Below are 16,597 nucleotides of genomic sequence, written 5' to 3' on the forward strand. Positions count from 1 at the left end.
AAAGACAAATTGACGGGTACACTAGCTCGACGTTTCGGGCCCTTAGGTCCTTCATCAGGAGCTGTATCATCGTTAAGGTTCGTTTATATAACAAGTGCTGAATATCTTTCCCTGTATTGTCCTCAGGAGGACTGCTTGAACTGCAAAAGATACTAACGTCGAGCTAGTGTACCCGTCAATTTGTCTTTCTTAAAAATCTAAGCATTATTCTATAATTTTTACTGAGGAGATTACCATTAAATATTTCAATTTTCATTCAACACCAGAGTATACGTCTCTCTTTTTCTTCAACTACATCATCAGTGACCATGCTGACTGTGGATGACAGGAGTTGTAGTCCAACAACAAGGATCTGAGGTTGGGTACCACTGTGCTCAAACCACAGATTATTTATTTATTTTATCGTATTTTTATCTCATTCCTTAGCCAAAAAATGGCTCCTGGATGGTTTACAATCAATCAGCAAAGAAGACAGTCCCTGCCCCCAGGCTTAGAATCTAAAAAAGACATGACATACAAGGAAAAGGGGATGGGGAGGAAAGAGAGGGGAAATAGCGTTATGTGCAAACCAGGCCACAGAGTTCTTGTGAAGATCAAGTCAAGAGACCCCAATATAAGTTGCCCTGGGCTCCTTGTTGTAAAGATAGGGTAAAAATGTGATAAGGTTTTGTAGTCTGATTGCTTATACTGTTTTGTAGCATCGAAGAGGACATTCTCTCCAAGAGGAGATCTTGGGTGCTCATTCCGCTCAAATGCTAAGGGCATTTGCCCAGGAATAAATTTCATGTGTTTGTTCTTTTAAAACCCCTTTATTAATTTTATCCATTAAAAAAGGGGGGGAAAGAAATACAAGATTCATCTGATTTCTTTTATTCAAACCCTTGTTACATTTCATATATAACTAAGCAAAATTATAAATTTCACTGGACTTAACTTCCAAAATCAGTAGGCTTATAACTGCAGACTAAGGCAAAAAAAAAAGGACAATCAATGTTCAATGCAGCAAATACTTATTATGGCATATGTTCAGAGAAAGAAAGAGACACATGTCCATTAAATTATTTAAATTAAGTAATGACATTTCTAGAAGCTATTATTTGAATTATAAGAGGCAGCTTGCTGGATTGCATACCACATCAGCAATATTCATAAGATCCCTTTTAGAGACCAAACCATGTTCTTCATGTCATGTGTGCGTGAGTGTTTTAAGTAACCTTGGGACAGGACTTATTACTGAGAATGTATGGAGGTGAGACAAAACAGTTTAAAATAATGAAGCCTTGTGGCACCTTAAAGTGCAATCCTAAGATTCAAGTTATGCCAACTGAGGGGCTTTAGGATTTGACAGCAGTCCTGCTACGTTGGCAGAATATGAAATAAGCCACCGCCAGGACAGGAAAACAGGTGAAACACACCAGGTACGGCACTGGAATGGCTAAAACTGGGCGGAGTCATGGGTGGGACAGGACAAAAGCACACTTATACTGTATGCAATACCACTTCAATCCATGGCCTCACCTCCATCAATAGTGGAACTTTAGTGGAGCTCATGACACATCTACACCAAGCAGGACATAGCACTATGAAAGCAGCATGAAAATGTTTATGGTATGTGTCAAGGGGCCACAGCAGTTGTCTGTGCACTTCAATACTGCTATAAAGCAGTAGTGTGGCTCCTGTCTTATATATACCGCTTTCATACCACTTTCATGGTGGAATATCCTGCTTTGTGTACATGAGCTCTGTGTCTTGTCTGAACCGTATTGCTCTGATACTCCCCACTCCCCTCAACAACAGGGAGCAGTGTCCCCAACACACAGGAGAGGCACACCCAGGGCCACAGAGCAGTAACCCAGGGCAAAATGGTATTGCAGTCTTGCCACAACCCGCCACCCATGCTGTCAGTAGACAGCACACTTAAATGCATAGAACTGCGACACAATACATGTATTATAATGCATATAGTTTAGAGTGCACTATTCAATGACGATAAAGTCATTAATAAATCATGAATGCCAATGCACTCGTTAGGTAAACCTACTTCAACAAACTGTAAATGCAATGTTTTTTAAAAAAAATTAAGAAAGGTATTATATTTGTATCCTGCCATCTTTTTTCCTCTTGCAAAGGAGCCCAAGGCAACTCACGTGATCCTCCTCTCCGTTTTCTTACAACCTCAAAAAATTCTGAATTATCATACTATCTGTAAACATTATTTCCAATGTTTCCTAAAATTAAGAGCAGAAGTTGCCAGGCACTGCATAATTCAAACAAAAACCCATTATTGCAATAATTAATGAATCATCTAATAATGAACCAGGTAGGCTACTTGAAGGTCTTTTTCCTGGCTTTCGTTTTGGCAAATTGATCAAATACGTTATCAAAAGAGATGTGCCTAGCACCTTATTTTCTGCTTTGACCATCACAAGTTGCTTAAGGGTGCAGCAGATGTTATTTAGGGCGCAGCCCTATGCATATCTGGACAGAAAAAAAGTCCTACAACTTCCAGCATTCCTCAGCCAGCTGGAGAATGCTGGGAATTGTAGGAGTTTTTTCTGTTCAAATATCCGTAGGAATGGGCCTTAAGCCTTTCTGACCAGTTACAGTTATTAAAGATATGCTTGCCTGATGCGACCAATACAGGGATGCAACTGAGCATTCTTATTTTATTTATTTTTCAGTTATTCCATTTATATCCTGTACTTTTCCTATCTGAAAAAGAAGTTCAAAGTTATGTTGGAGCCCAGTCGTCTTTCTTTCCACCCAGGGCTGTTGCTTGTCCCAACTTGCAGCTCTCAACCAAGGGGTCATTACAATACAATACTGGGACTAGGTTTTCCATTTGACTCTGCAGAGCATCTGCTCCCCTGAAAGTCAAAGCTGAATGACCAGATCGGCGCTATTGTTGCATTCGTGAGAACAGCAAAAGGCACCAGACTTCTCTAAAATGCTACTACTGATTGTTAGAACTCATTCAGAAAACAGAAGCATTTGGATACATTATTAGAATGTAAGCCTATGCGGCAGGGTTTTGCTATTTTATTGTTTTACTCTGTACAGCACCATGTACATTGATGGTGCTATATAAATAAATAAATAAATAATAATAATAATAATAAGGAAAGGAAACAACTTAACCAAGAATTGCCCATGGTCCCATCAGGCCCAGAACTGTTCAAGAAGAGATTAAACAGGCCCAACCTTTCATCAGGCCTCTGCAGCAAAAGTGTTTTACTCTGTACAGCACCATGTACATTGATGGTGCTATATAAATAATAATAATAATAATAATAATAATAATAATAATAATAATAATGTTTCTTCCAGTTCACTCACCTAGCCTGCTTGTGCTAGTTTGGCTCTTAAAGAAACATAATGCAGCAGGCACCACCTTATTTGTCCATAATTATTTATTTATTTATTGTTGGATTTATATCCTGACTTCTTTCCTCCAAGGAACTCAGGGTGGCGTACATAATCCCCCTCCTCTCCATTTATCCTCACAACAACCACCCTGTGAGGTAGGTTGGGTTGAGAGTAGGGTGACCATATGAAAAGAAGGACAGGGCTCCTGTATCTTTAACAGTTGTATTGAAAAAGGAATTTCAGCACATGTCATTTGTATGCATACAGCCACTGGTGGAATTCCCTCTTCATCACAACAGTTAAAGCTGCAGGAGCGCTGTCCTCCTTTGTATCTGGTCACTCTAGTATAGCGCCTGCAGCTTTAAATGTTGTAATGAAGTGGGAATTCCACAAGTGGCTGCATGCATACAAATGTCATGTGCTGAAATTCCCTTTGCAACTGTTAAAGATATGGGAGCCCTGTCCTCCTTTCCATATGGTCAACCTAGTTCTGGTGCTTAGAATAAATTCCTGGGCTCAGAGTTCATCAATTCTACAGGTTTGTGTTTTGCACCTGACTGTCTTTGGTGGCTCTTGAGATTCTAGCAGTGGTATAGTGGTAAAATTGGAAGTACAGGCACTCATTATAACAACCCCCAGGAAGAGTCCAAAAACGCATATCAACAAACCAGTTCTAGTACTTCTATCCCCACTAGGAGCATGTTTTTGGTAAAGCTAACGGGTCTTAATTGCCTATTCAAGTCCAAGTTACCCAAAATACTTTGCATTACAACAGGGAATAATATATTGTTCTTTGGAAATTCATACACCACCCCACCCAACGTGAAGATTGCAGCTAAGCCCAGAGGGAACTGGGGAATTCTGTGAGGCTGGGGTGGAAGACCATGTCAGCATCTCTGTTAATAAAAAAACCCTGCTGTTTCTGTGAGCCAGGCATCACTACCCCACTGAGTTCTAGTAAAACAAATCAAAGAGATCCTGAAATCCTGAAGTCTGCCCACCCTGGGTATAGGTAACAGAGCTCCTTCCTGATTCCAATGGGATATGATGCAGAGTGCAATACAGCTGTTCTAAATATATAAAATTTACCTTGAAGCCATGGTGATTCTTTTCTCCCACATTAATTCTAGAAAGTTTGTTCCAGAAACTTATGAGCCAAAATTGTAAGCATCTGAAAGTTTATATCATTGGTTTGCATTCAAAATCTACCCAGGGTAGAAGAATGCCTTTAAAATATCAAGTCAAGGATAGCCAATCCTCTAGTTCCTTCCTCCAGTTTCTGTAGGAGAAAGTTATCACCCACACATGTCAGGAATTTATTGGAGGGGCCACTTTTGGCAGAATTTGTCTCCCAACACATATCGGGTTAATTGAAGTCCCCCATCACTATTACATCGCATTTCCTTGAAACACTGGCAATTTGCTTTTCAAAAGTTTCATCCTCGACTTCTCCTTGTTTGGGTAGTCGGTAGTAGACTCCGACTATCATGCTTCTTTTATTCCTTGCCCCATTTATTTTAATCCAGATGCTCTCGATGGGGCTCCCAGGCTCATCCTCCTATATTTCTGTGCAGGGATAAGTATTTTTTAACATAGAGCTTCATCCCACATACCTTTTTCCCTTGAATTATCCCCTACAGCGCTAAACTGTCACCATTGTTGTTGTTGCTACCGGGCAAGATCCTTTGCATACCAGGAAATGGGTTTAAGGGGGGAAATGTAAAAAAAAAAAAAAAAAAATCAATGGATGACCCAATCTGATTCAAATTTGGTCTGCTTAAAACTCTCCTTAATAAACTCTCCTTATTACTGTGCCAATTTTGATGTCTTTATCTTTAAAGCTTATGCAGATGTAAGCATATGTTTAATTTTTCTTCAAATCCTGCTCGTGCGCCCCAGTGGCTGCTCAGAAAACAACAAATGATACGCTCGAAAACTAGTAGCAAAATATTGCACTTCTTTTGGTTAAGAAGTGCAATTAAAGCAGGATGCATGGGAGTGCTTCACAATCAAAGCAGATTATAGGATGGAAAACTTCGGAGTCCTTTGCACGCAATTCGCGGTGATTGCACAGTATAACGCTGGTGTGATAAAGCTTACTGTGTGACTCTGCCCCCTCTCTATTTCTTCTGTTCTTTTTGAACAAATTATACCCTTCAATTGCTATATTCCACTCATGGGAGTCACCCCACCAAGTTTCAATTATACCTATCAAGTCGTATTTGCTTTCATGTATTAAGAGTTGAAGTTCATTCTGTTTGTTTCCCATACTCTGAGCATTAGTACATAGACATCAAAGACCCTGTGCCTTATAGGCTGGCTTCTTTCCTATACTATTGTGAAGACTATTTGGGGGCGCTATTAGGGCTCTTCTCTCTGTTATGGTGCATAAGCCTTTATTCTTTGTTGCCTCCAAGTTTATGTCCCCCCTTTATTTTTATATAAAAATAAAGCCCACATCACACAAATACCCAACCCCACAAGTTTTACCCTTAAAGGTGGTCTAAAAATAATCTGAAATAAAAATAAATATAAATTAAAAAACAAAATATGTATTTTAAAACTTCCTTTTTAATTAAGCATTTCAAAGGTACAAATTCAATGAAAAAAAATTCAAAGGAAAAAATATGTCCAACAACATGATCATATCCCTGTCTATTCAGAAGTAAGTCCCATTGAGTTTAGTGCTTACTCCTGGATAAGTGGGTATAGGATTGCCATCTAAGGCCTTAGCTAGTCCTAAGGATTATCCCAGGCAAATGGAGGGGTTGTCCCTGCCTGCTCCCGGTATCCCCTGTGTGTCATTTGGATGCACAGGGATGATACCAGGACGATCCTGAGATATAGGCCTGGACTAGCCATGGCCTAAGGCTTATCTGGGATTAGTGAACAACTAGTGAACAACTAGATTTGTATTGTCAGGAGGTCCTCCAGGGTCAGACACTATCTCTAATTCCCCACAGAGTTGTTGTGAGGATTGAATGAATAAAAGCTATCTATGCCATCCTGAGCACATCTGGAGGAATGGCATGATTCAGATGCAATACATAAATACAGACGTCTTCTTCTCATAAGTCTATTTGTGGGTACCTGTTCAGATGGTGTGCCCCATTCACTTCAAAGATGTTCTTTATGATCCTATTGTAACCCTATTGAAAAACTGGGCGAAAGACGATACATATCCAAACTATATTACTCAATTTTTTTTATCTACATTATTGCAGGACACTTGGTCTGTCACCGACATTCCCCATCAAAACTGACATGGATAATATCAAAGGCTTCCCTCACAACAAAGCGCTGATTATTTCATGAAACAGAGAACTTTGTATTTCCCTTCCCACAACGCCTATCGCTCACTAATCGGCTAATTTCATTTTATTTCTCTTCCTCTATATGGAAGAAATTGATGCCACACTTCACTCCTCTGGCATTTTATTTCTTTCTCCAGATGTTCAGAAACAAATCCTTCGATGCAAAGAAATGACTCCAAAGTTCAGTGATTCTCCTGATGGCTCATCTATCGCAGGTGCTTTATTGTTCTTCTGGGCTGTTACGCTTTTGAACAGTGTATTCAAATGTGTGTCTCTTCGTGTGTGTGTTTGGTTGAACTGTTTATCTGAACTGTTTATTCTTCTGTTCCATTGTTCTGGATGGGGTTGCACTCCCTCTGAAAGATCGGGTTCATAGTTTGGGGGTATTCCTAGATCCATCACTGTTGCTGGAGGCCAAAGTGGCTGTGGCAGCTTGGAGGGCCTTTTGCCAGCTTTGGCTGGCTCGGCAGCTACGGTTTCTCCTGGATGGAGATAGCTTGGCCATGGTGGTACGGGCATTAGTAACCTCAAGACTGGATTACCGCAATGCGCTCTATGTGGGGCTGCCCTTAAAGCTACTCCGGAAGCTGAAGCTAGTGCAGAATGCAGCAGCTCAACTGTTGTCAGGAGCTGCCTCTTATGAGCATATAACTCCTTTGCTGAGGGAAATGATGATCCCATTACTTTCTCCTGTCCCTTCCCCTTCTCCCCGGCCACGGTCATTTAGCGATCTCCCAGTTCTTGTGCCTTTCCCTCCATTCTAAAAGGTTCAGATGCCCCTCCTAAAGCTTAACTCCTGGAGTAAGAGCTTTAAATTATATTCTGCTGGGATTTCAGCCCCATCCCTTTTGCCTTTCAGCACCAGAATGCTGCCCCTAAAACCTCTTCCACTCTACAAAAGAGGGCAGGGCTCCTGCAGCTTTGACTGTTGTGATGAAGAAGGAATTTCACCAGGTGCTGCATGCATACAAATGAAATTCCCTTTTCTATGCAACTGTTAAAAGTTCAGGAGCCCTGTCCTCCTTTTCATATGGTCACCCTACTGTTGAAATTCCATTTTCTTATAATAATAATCATTTCGGTGCCAGGTTAAGACTTCCCTCTACTCTCTGGCATTTAACGGCTTATGATGGGTATTTATGCCAGTGGTCTAAATAGGTCTAGTATTTTACTGAAACTGTTTTTAGCTGTCTAAACTGTTATTAATATTGATATTATCTAAATTGTTTTAAATTTTGTATATTTAAATTTTTATGCTGAATTTTATGCTTTATTTTATGCCGTATTTTATTATCTTATGAATAGTTGTAAACCACCCAGAGAACTTTGGCTATTGGGTGATATAGCAATGATGATGATGATGATGATGATGATGATGATAATAATAATAATAATAATAATAATAATAATAATCCTGTTTCCTAGCTGTTCCAGCTGCATAGTATTTTAGGACTGAATTTATAGCTACCCACCCAGTGCTGTGCAGCGGGTCAACATGCGCAAGGATCCCTCTGTCTCCCACAGAGCAAGAAGAGCGAAACAAAAGAAAGGAATGAGAAAGTAGGGAGGAAAAGTATAGCTGTTGTGTCTGCAGTTTGCCACTGTCTTCTGTTGCCATGCAAGTTGCAAAGGCAGACGTCATATCAACACCATTTCAAAACAAGCTAAGTACTGTTCTGTATGTTATGGTTTCACAGTCTGCTGCATTGCCTGACGAAGGTCTTCTTGGCCTCTTACCATGTGCAATGTTTTTCTCATCCTTATCATTAACTCAGGTGCCAAGGTCTTGCGCATCCGCTCAGCAAAAGTTAGAAGCAGCATGCACCACACTGGACTTTTCCCTGTCATCTATTTCAGTTCATCATAACTGCTATGGTTATCTTTAAACTGGATTTGAACAGGGCAACCCTTGAAATAGACGACGCCTTCAAATAGAGAACTGTCATTTGTAAAAGAGGATGACACATGGCCACCCTAACTCACATTAACTGAGTGAATCTATGACACAACAAAGAGAAAATCTCCCCAATTCAGCAAGGGAGGTTTGCTCATGTGTAACATCAGTGAATAAATAGCTTATTGCAGCCTCAGACCGATGAAGTATGTGTAATATGAATGAAGACATGTATCCACTTTGCAACACTTATTCAGGCCTCCATCAACTTCGGGGCTGCCTTGACAGTGCTGGGTTACCAACGCTTCTTCCAAAAGCCTGTGCTTTTGTTGCTGTGGGGTGGCGGTAGGTAATCCCTACACCAAAGGCAGCATGGGGGCATTCTGGCGGCCATTTGGTTCACCAGCCCACCTCTCCCAGGGGCAGACGGTGACCCAACATGGTCGCCTTCTGCCCAGGAATGCCTCCACATTGAGGATGGAGTGAAGTTAGACATCAGAAGGGCCATGTTAGCCTCACTCCATCCTGAAAAGTTGGAGTAAATCCCTGACTTTTATTTATTTTTATTACATTTTTATACTGCCTGTCAGCTGAAGCTCTCTGGCTAGTGCACAATTAAAAACAATAAAACATAACAAGTATAGGTAAATTTAAAACATTAAAAGTTCAAAAGGCAATATAAAACCAGCTAAGTTAAAATCCAGGTGCCGGGTGAGCCCAGGTTGGTTTTGGTCTGATAAATGCATGCATTCCCCTGGAGGTCAGCGCTCGGAGATGCGTGCGTTTATCAGACCAAAACCGACTTTTAAAACGTGGAACAACTCTGGAAAGCCCCGCGGTGGCTTTGAGGTGACTGCTGCATTGTATAATCGAAGCAGCGCCACCGTGGAGCCACCTCGGGACTTCCAGAGCATATAGGCAGCTCCTTTATGGGCATGCCCACTGATGTGGAAGGGATTTGGCATGCACCATTTAGGGCCACCAGTTACATACAACATTCTTATCCAGAGCTTTATTCAGGCCATGGGACCTAAGTGGATCTCTCTAACTCAGAGTTCTGTATTCTCAAGAGGCCGCACATTCATCTACATTTAAAATATATTTCTTAGTCACCTTTAAGACTGTGGTCTTCCCAAGAGGGTATTCAACATACAACAGTAAAGTTCAGTGTCAAATAATAATAACACCTTAAATGTAAGCTTCCACACCTTGGATAGCTCCTGTAGAGTTCTGACTAAAACGTGAAGTGGATTCACCGCCCCACGGACATCAGAGCCACCAGCCTCCACTGCTATGAGGAAAGATTGATGGATTTGGGTATGTTTAGTCTTGAAAAGAGAAGACTGAGGGGGGTTATGAAGGCACTTTTCAAGTACCTAAAAGGTTGTCACTCAGAAGAAGGGAGGTATGAATGAAAGTTGGAATAGAAATGTTGAAATAAAATAGATACCGTGCTTCCGAAAACACTTTTCCCCAACGTCCCAGCTTGACAGCTACACGTGTTTGAACAAATGCCTCAATAGCTATAGAAGTTCTGTAGAATTACTTCTCACCAACCAGTACTTCAGAGCTAAAATTGTTCAGGCACTTTAACCCTTTACACACCACATACAACATCTCCAAGAGTGGGGAAATAATACCGTAGACCCAAATAACTGCACAAGAACATTAGGCAAAATCCACCCACACAAGGCATAATCAAGAGCACAGAGCAGCCTTCTCCAATCCAGGGCTCTTCAGATATGTTGGACTACAACCCACATCATCCACAGCCAGCACAGCCAATGCTGACCAGGAATAGTGGGAGACTTTGAGGTATTTGCATAGAATTCATTCACTTCTTCCCAGAAGTGAGGCCCAGTATTGGGGGGAAAGGCAGGGTACAAATTAATAATAGTAATAGTAATAGTAATAATAATAATAATAATACACGACTACAGTACCCTAACCTCTATATGCCTCTTGTATAAATGTAGGGATCTCGGCATTCACACACACACACACACACACACACCAATTTTCCATCAGGGGTTCCCAGCTCCCAATAGTAAATAAGGACTGAGGACACTTCGTTCTTTACCGGGTGAGGCCTAAGCACACAACTTCAATTAAGACATGGATAATGTATCTCCTGGTGCACTTTGCTAGTTTATTTAACAACTGCAGATTAATTTTAATTATTCATGATAATACTTTACACAAAGCTAGTTTAATGTGGTTTGGTAGACGCTGTAAAAGTGATAAAAGTTTTACCTCTGCAAGCAAAAAGATCAATCGTAAATGTTTCTGTATATGCTCCTCCAACTCTCCCTATTTCCAAGAGACTGTCCCCATTCTTGATTATTGTCCCTGGTCATTCTTTCCTTAGGATTTAGCCTCCTCCCCAGAAGCTTTAGAAGTAAGTTGTCTGAGAGTTAAACTATGCACTATGTCAAATCAGCTGATCCTAACTATATATATATTTATTTTAGTATAAGTGTGCAGGGCCCTAATATGGATCAGGACCAATGTGTGTAGGTAGCAGGGTTAAACCTTCCAACCCAGCCACTTTCCTCTCCTTAATTCAGCTCCCCACCACCACAAGCTGCGTGCATGGGCTAAACCGGGGTGGGGGGGGATCATTGGTGGGAATGGAGGGTTGTTGTTTTCTTTAGCCCCTGTCCGGGTGTAGGGGTAATTTAGGAAGGTTTAACTCCCCCTACGCATGTACAGTGGTCCAAATCCAGACCAAGGCACCATACACTAAATTAAAAGTTAGAATCAACTACACGCTATGCATTTAACACAGGCTGTAGTTTAACCCTGTGTGGGTTGCAGACCTATCTTGTCTCTAATGCACATATATGTGAATACTTGCACATGGCTGCACAGCCTGCCATTTCACACACTGTACTTGCAAACGCATACTTTGTACAGCCTTGTTCAGACAACAAGCTAAGCCACAGTGGTTAAGCATTTTAAGCAAAACTTTATGGCTTAGTGTGCTATGCGAACCATTCCTAAACATGGGCTACATAACCATGGTTTAAACATGCTGCAAGGGGGTTAGTGACCTAATCATGTCTTACCATGTTGTCTGAACAGGGCCTATATGTAAAACAACAGTTCCGGCCCATATTTTTCCACTGGAAATTCGGGAGGTGCGAAATGGGAGAGGGTTGGGTGGAATGAATTTCCTTCCAAATTCCAGGGCTGGATCTACACTACTGCTTTAAAGCACTTTAAAAAGCTTTATAACAGTTTTGAAAACGGTATATGGAGCGTGTCCTGGGCCCCAAAAGTTGTCAAAACTGTTGTGCTTTAAAGCAGTAGTGTAGATCCTGCCCCTGAGTCAGAAAACTTCTAGAAATTTTTCAGAGCAGGTGGGTTTACTAGGGGAAATGCCAGTTTCTCCCTCTTTTTTTAAAATGCAGTTTGGCAGTTGCCACAAGCGGGAGCTGGGGTCCTCCTCAAAGCCCATGTTCCCCCACAATGCTTCACTTGGAATTATGCTCCGTTATGATGTAGGGTAATTCCAGGTGAGGCTTTGTGGAGAAACATGGCAGCTGCTGAGAGGAAGGCTATCACTGCGTGCGGGACGGCAGTCAAATGACATTTTAAAAACAGCGTGCAGAAACAACCCCAGTTCCACCTGCAGGAATATGTTCCAGATTATCTGTATTTGGCATGTGTCACCCACATCCAATTACTAGCTGTACTCTGGTAGCCAAACTAAAATGCAAACCCCCAATTCTTCTTCACTGCATAAGAGAATGAAAGGATTGCAATAATCATCAATGCTAGAAGGGAAAATAATAGCAATTCTATCATTACGGTACTCTCATTCCTGACTGGCTATCCTGATGCATAAAGAAAGAGCTTTCACAAAATCCCCAAGCCCTGACTAACACTTGATATTGTCAAACAAGCAAATATACTCTTCCTTAGCGCACTTCAGGTGGGTTTTTTTTTGTTGAGTCATGCACCAGTTTGCACAGATTTTTGATGAATGAATGAGTAGCACATCCGTAGGCACTGACATCTCACTCAAAACTGTCGCCAACTATAAACATACAGAAAAGACACTTTAACCTCACTGGACAGCTGTGCATAAACACAGTGATGTCCTGGTGTCATGCCAAATTGGTCCTGTAACTCGCCTGGGGAATGTGAAACAAAGTTCAGCACTTATCCGGAAACAGTTCTAGTGCCTTCCAATCTATTAAAAAACCAACAAAAACTACCCTCTCCCATAACAAAAACAAAGTAACTTTCACTCTTTGCTATATTTCAAGCTTGTATATCACTGGTTGTGTTTAATTGTATCAGTACTGTAGAGCAACTATCTGAAAAGGTCAAAACAAAAGCCGTCCTTGATCCAACTCACTCAACATCAGGGCTGTCGCACCAGGGACTCATCTGCCCAGAAACACTTCCATTAAGGTAAGCAGAAAAAGAAGAATACTTGTTGTCTTTTCAATTGATCTGCTTGGCTCAGCTCCGTGTACTTGTCTGCAATCAATGGGAACATATCTATTAGAAAACGTTAAAATAGGAAACAACTAAACAGTATAACCCAAAAGTTGTGATATTCTGTATCTTCTGAAAGAAGAAAATACAAGTAGATACACACACAAAATATTTCTATAAAGTTCCTACGAGCTTTGAATAACTGCCAAATATAGCCTGGAGGAAGCCTATAGCAAGCTAAGTTGAGATTTTAAGTGCTCCTTCACACCAGAAATTTATCACACACTCCCCATGCCTGGTATGCAGTTTTGCAGCCCGGCACCCACATGACGTTGTCCACGTCCTGCACTCATTTCAGCTCTTACCCTCCAAATTTCATTTCTTTTTGGAGCACAGAAAGTCTGGATTATTTTTCTCCCTGCGAAATAAATGCTCTCCTCCCTCCCGTGTATTTCTGTAGTTGAGTTCTATCGGTTATCCCATTCTTTGTTGGGGGCGTGTGTGTCTAAGGGCGGTCTTGCTAACAAAAGAGGAGGGCGGTGCAATTCTCCACTCAACTGTGAAGGGGGAGGGAGAGAGGTCCCATTTAACTCTATGTTCTTATTCTTTAGTAGGCATGCCCAGGGTTATATTTTCACCTTAAAAGAAATGTGGAAAATGCACCCTCCTTGTTTACAGCTCCCTCATTTGTAAAGATAAAGAGATAAAAATTGGCACAGTGATAGCTCTTAAATAGAGGTTTCAGCATTCCAAGTTTGAATAAGTTCAGTCCATCCCTTGATTTCTTGGGATTTTTTAAATTCCCCCCCCCTTAAATGCTTTCCCTGGAAGTTTGCAAGTAAAGGATCACTTTTCCTTTCCTTTGGTCATGCGAAGCTGTGCATTTCCAAGTTTATAAAATAGAGATCTGCTGGTTCCCTTACTCAAGAGTAAATCCCATTGATTTCAACTGCATTTACATCCAAGTTATACTAAAATCCCATGCATACTTAACTTTGAGTAAACCCCATTTTAGTAAGTCTGTCTCTGTTCAATGCCAAGGCCTCCCATCACTGGAGGGAAATTAGTTGGATTCCACCTCATGGTCTGGAGGATTGTAAACAAGAAACAACAAGCTCCAGGCTGTCTCATGCCTCATCATCATCATCATCATCATCATCATCATCATAAGAAATTTATTTCTTACCCGCCTCTCCCTTTGGATCGAGGCGGGGAAAAACATTAGAACAGGAATCAATACATCTTAAAAATTCATGATTTAACATTGATCTGGATAGGCCTGCCGGAAAAGGCTAGTCTTTAAAGCTGCCTTAAAATCACACAGAGAGTTAATTTTACGAATCTTCTCTGGCAGGCCATTCCACAATCTGGGGGCGACAGAAGAAAAGGTCCTCTGGGAAATTGATGTCAGCCTAGTTTTAGCTGACTGAAGTAAGTTCACCCCAGAGGACCTGAGTGTGCGGGGCGGACTATATAGGAGAAGGCGATCCCGCAGGTAACCTGGACCCAAACCATTTAGGGCTTTAAAGGTAATGACCAACACTTTGTACTTTGCCCGGAAACTAATTGGCAGCCAGTGGAGTGATTTTAATGTTGGGTTAATATGCTCACCCCTAGATGTACTGGTGACCAACCTGGCTGCCATATTTTGAACTAGTTGAAGTTTCCGAACTAGATACAATAGTAGCCCTGTGTAGAGCGCATTGCAGAAGTCAAGCCTTGAGGTTACCAGCGCGTGCACTACTGTCTTTAGGTCTTCGGACTCTAAGAAGGGGCGTAGCTGGCGTATCAGCCGAAGCTGATAGTAGGCACTCCTGGCTGTCGCATCTATCTGGGCTGTCATTTGGAGCGACGGATCCAGGAGCACCCCCAAACTGCGAACACAGTCTTTCAGGGGGAGTGTAGCCCCATCCAGAACTGGCTGACACACCTCCAAACCTAGGTCAGAGCCCTTGACAGCAAGCACCTCTGTTTTGTCTGGATTCAGCTTCAGTTTGTTTTCCCTCATCCAGCCCATTACTGCCTCCAAGCATTCATTCAGAGGAGACACACTATCCTTAGCTGACGCTGTTATTGAAGGCATAGAGAAATATATTTGGGTGTCATCAGCATACTGATAGCACCCTGCCCCATGCCTCCGGATGATCTCTCCCAGCGGTTTCATGTAGATGTTAAACAGCATTGGGGATAGGATGGCACCTTGTGGTACGCCATACAACAGCTCCTTTTTTGAGGAGCAACTATCCCCAAGCATCACCATCTGGAATCTACCTGAGAGGTAGGACCGGAACCACTGGAGCACAGTGCCCCCGATTCCCAAACCCCCCAGGCATTCCACAAGGATACCATGGTCGATGGCATCGAAAGCCGCTGAAAGGTCCAAAAGTACCAGCAGGGACACACTCCCCCTGTCAATACTCATGCAGAGATCGTCCACTAAGGTGACCATAGCTGTCTCAACTCTGTATCCTGCCCTAAAGGCAGTTTGAAATGCGTCTAGAAAATCTGTATCACCCAAGACTGCTTGGAGTTGGAAGGCAACTGCCCTCTCAATCACCTTGCCCAAAAATGGAAGACTTATTTTGTAAGTAATTATTAAGGTCCAGGGGGTCCAGGGAGGGCTTTTTAAGAAGCGGCCATACCACTGCTTCCTTTAAACATGGTGGAAAACTCCCCTCCCTGAGAGATGCATTAACAATATGTTGTAGTTGTAGTCTAACTGCATCTCCTCCCTGGGCGACCAGCCAAGAAGGACAGGGATCGAGAGGACAAGTTGTCTTCCTTACTCGTCCAAGCAACTTGTCCACATCATCAGTACTCATCCTACAGCTGAAAGGGCTTGCTTTTAAGCATGGGTTAAGAATAAGAATATTTTTGAACAGTCAAATCACCAACCCCTGGTTACAGTTCAATAATTTGGATCTTCTTACTGTTTGCATTCTACTTTTTGATAGCCCACCATTTCACATCAGCTTATAAAAAAGTGTCCTTAAAACTAAAACCATTCTCCATTGCAATGTTTTTTTCAACAGTACATTGGGCAAAATATTGCAGACTCATTTACTGCTCACTATAACTTCAGACTTGAACATTAGAGCCGTATTCAGAGATTTATGACCCCCATAACAAAGCTTCTCTAGCAGCATCTTAGGACACTTTCTCGAGAGATGGTTGAATTCCTCTTTGAATTACCATGATGGCACCACCCTGACACATGCAGCACAGATGTACAAAATAGTTGTCGGCACTTTTGGAACAATCTATACATAAGGCTTGAATAGGGTGACCATATGAAAAGGAGGACAGGGCTCCTGTATCTTTAATAGTTGTATTGAAAAGGGAATTTCAGCAGGTGTCATTTGTATGCATGCAGCTCCTGGTGAAATTCCCTCTTCATCACAACAGTTAAAGCTGCAGGAGCCCTGCCCTCCTTTGTATCTGGTCACTCTAGTATAGCTCCTGCAGCTTTAACTGTTGTGATGAAGTGGGAATTTCACCAGGTGCTGCATGCATACAAATGAGACCTGCTGAAATTCCCTTTTAATACAAATGTTAAAGATACAGGAGCCCTGTC

Source organism: Elgaria multicarinata, chromosome 2 (assembly GCF_023053635.1).
Source record: "Elgaria multicarinata webbii isolate HBS135686 ecotype San Diego chromosome 2, rElgMul1.1.pri, whole genome shotgun sequence".
Lineage (NCBI taxonomy): Eukaryota > Metazoa > Chordata > Lepidosauria > Squamata > Anguidae > Elgaria > Elgaria multicarinata.